General features: G+C 37.8%; 1 non-coding gene across 1 annotated transcript; it reads left to right on the top strand.

Annotated features, from left to right (window-relative positions):
* The first annotated feature begins 244 nt into the window (after window positions 1–244).
* On the top strand, window positions 245–351 carry LOC121231014 (small nucleolar RNA R71). Its single transcript, XR_005929083.1, has one exon. It is a non-coding gene; the product is annotated as a small nucleolar RNA R71 (small nucleolar RNA).
* Window positions 352–3,052: the final 2,701 nt, after the last annotated feature.

Here is a 3,052-nt window from a genome sequence, read left to right as displayed (position 1 = left end):
TTTAAAACTTCTACCTGGTTAGATAGCATAGTGACTGTGTCGAGGTTGAAAACACTAACAGCTTTTGTCAGCTTCATTCTCATGGCTTGCCACTGATAGTTATTCAGTGACATCTCTTCAATAAATTCATAAGCCTCTTCAGGTGTTTTTTTTGTTTAAAGTTCCACCGGCAGCTATATCGATAAGTTGCCTTGTTGAGGGGTTCACACTGTTGTAAAAAGTCTAAACCTGGAGCCATAAAGGTAACCCATGGTGAGGGCAGCTTCTCAATAAGTCCTTGTATCTCTCCCATGCATCATAAAGAGTTTCTAGATCCATCTGCACAAAAGAAGAGATATCACTCCTCAATTTAGCCGTTTTAGCCGGTGAAAAATATTTAAGTAAAATTTTTTTGGTCATTTGTTCCCAAGTGGTGATTGACCCCGTGGTAACGAGTTCAACCACTGCTTAGCCTTATTCCTCAATGAAAAGGGAAATAACTGAAGGCGAATGGCATCGTCAGAAACACCATTAATCTTAAAAGTGTCGCAAAATTCCAAAAAATTTGCTAAATGAGTGTTTGGGTCCTCGTCCTACAAACCATCAAACTAAACAAACTATTGTATCATTTGAATCGTGTTAGGTTTCAGTTCAAAATTATTTGTAGCAACAGCAAGTCTAACTATACTCGATTCAGTTCCTGTTAAACTAGGTTTAGCATAATCATACATAGTACGAGGAGCAAGATTCTGATCTACTGGATTTGCAGCACCCACAGGACGTAGCAGAATATTCTGATTATCAGGCATCTCCTCAGTTGTAGTACAGATATCATCCTCTTGCTCTTCCTCTATGAATTGTAGGCTTCGCCTTATTTCTCTTCGATTTCTGTGAGTTGTGCTCTCGATCTCACTGTCAAAAAGCAATGGTCCTAATGGGTTTCCTCTAGTCATAAACTATAAAAACCTGCCAGAAGTAAATAAAAGAAAATTTAGTAATTAAAGCAAAAACAAAATTAAATTGTACAATAAAAATAAAACATGGCTAAAGTAATAAAAATTAAGCGTTCCTAATATCTTATTCCCCGGCAACGGTGCCAAAAACTTGATAGTCGCTAAACTAAGTAAAAATTCTACTAAGGCAAGCGCACCTATCGAACAGTAGTATAGTTATGGTGAGACCGGAAATATCGTATCCACGGGGACTAAAAGTGCTAGTAATTATTATCTTTTTATTATCTAGCCTAACAGTTAAGAGAATTTTTAATCTAAAACTAACTATCTAACTAACTAAGATTGCAACAGAGATTAAAATTGGAAAATACTTTTGGAAAACCAATGGATAAGTCAATACCCAAGGAAGAATCCACCTAGGCTTCACTTATTACCGTTGAATTAGACGATTTATTCACTTGACTTAATCCGTAGAAATACCTGATTTATGTTAATATCTCTCTCGAGACTAAAAATAATTGACTCTAGGTCGATTAATCGAAATCTCTTTCTAATTAAAACCCCTATTGTCGCATTAACTCGATCTATGGATTCCCTTATTAGATTTGACTCTAATCCAGCAGATTTATGTTGTCCTATCTCTAGGATTGCATGCAACTCTGCTTAATTATGAACGATCTACTCTTAACAGAGACTTTTGCTCCACTGAAGAAGCACATCAAAAACCTGAATTAATATCATGGAATATTAAAGCAAGGGTTAAATCTCACAATTAAGAATAAGAACAAGTTTTTATCATATAATTCAAAGAGTAATAAGATTCATCTTAGGTTTCATCTCCCTTAGGTATTTAGGGAGTTTAGTTCATAATAATGGAAAACATCTCAAAAATTGGAAAACAACAAAATATAAAGAAACCCAAAGAACTTCCAGGAAATTGGATGGAAATCTTCAGTCTTAATGTAGATCCTCCTTATGAGCTGATCCCGATGGCTGTTCTTGAGTGTTTTCTGCCTTCTATTCTTTGTGTCCCCTTCAATCCTCTTCTAGGGTGTTTATATAGACTTTAGAATGCCTTCAAACCCTCAAAATTAGTCTTTTCTGAGTAGAATTAGACTTGGGCTAGACAGGGACACGGCCGTGTGCCACGCCTATGTAAAGGTGCTCAGGCCGTGTGTAATTCTGACTTGGTTTAGTGTCAACACGACCATGACACACGGGCGTGTGGTCTACCCGTGTGTCACACCCGGACGTGTGGATCACCTGTGTGGAAGTGCCTAGGCCGTGTCAAACCGTGTGAAACACTGATTTAGGCCCAAATTGTCCGTTTTTGGCCCGTTTCTCTCTCTTTTTGCTATCCTAAGCTCTCCTGAGTAGAAAACATGAAATTAAAGGATTAGGAGTATCAAATTCAATGAAACCAAGGAAAAATCATCCATAAATATGCCAAGCATGGGGTAAAAATATGTATATATTATGGTTTATCAGACATCGTGTAGGGTGATGAAATTAGAGTTGACCCGAGTAAGATTTTGGCTATTGTTGAGTGTGAACCACCGAGGAATGTATCTGAGGTTAGAAGCTTTCTAGGCTTAGCAGGTTACTACAGACGATTCATTAAAGAATTCTCCATGATTGCTACTCCGATGGCGAGGTTACTACAGAAAGATGTTAAGTTCGAATGGAGGGAAAAATGCCAACAGAGTTTCGAGAAACTAAAGGCGTTGTTGACTGAAGCTCTAATTTTAGTGCAACTAGAACCGAGAAAAAAATTCATAGTGTATAACGACACATCCTTGAATGGATTGGGATATGTGCTCATGCAAGAAGGCAAGGTAATAGCATATGCCTCGAGACAACTGAAGCCGCATAAGAAAAACTATCCAACTCATAACTTAGAGTTAGCTGTCATAGTGTTCGCACTGAAGATTTGGAGACACCATTTGTATGGCGAGAGATGTCGAGTATCCACTAACCATAAAAGTCTAAAGTATTTGATGATACAAAAGGAACTGAACCTTCACCAACGAAGACGGCTAGAGCTCATAAAAGACTATGAACTGGTGATATACTATCACCCGAGGAAGGTGAACGTGGTCACCGATACTTTGAGTAGGAAG

The sequence above is a fragment of the Gossypium hirsutum genome, chromosome A06, assembly GCF_007990345.1.
Source record: "Gossypium hirsutum isolate 1008001.06 chromosome A06, Gossypium_hirsutum_v2.1, whole genome shotgun sequence".
Lineage (NCBI taxonomy): Eukaryota > Viridiplantae > Streptophyta > Magnoliopsida > Malvales > Malvaceae > Gossypium > Gossypium hirsutum.
Note: the sequence above shows the minus strand (reverse complement) of the source record. Positions and strands in the feature narration are given on the sequence as shown.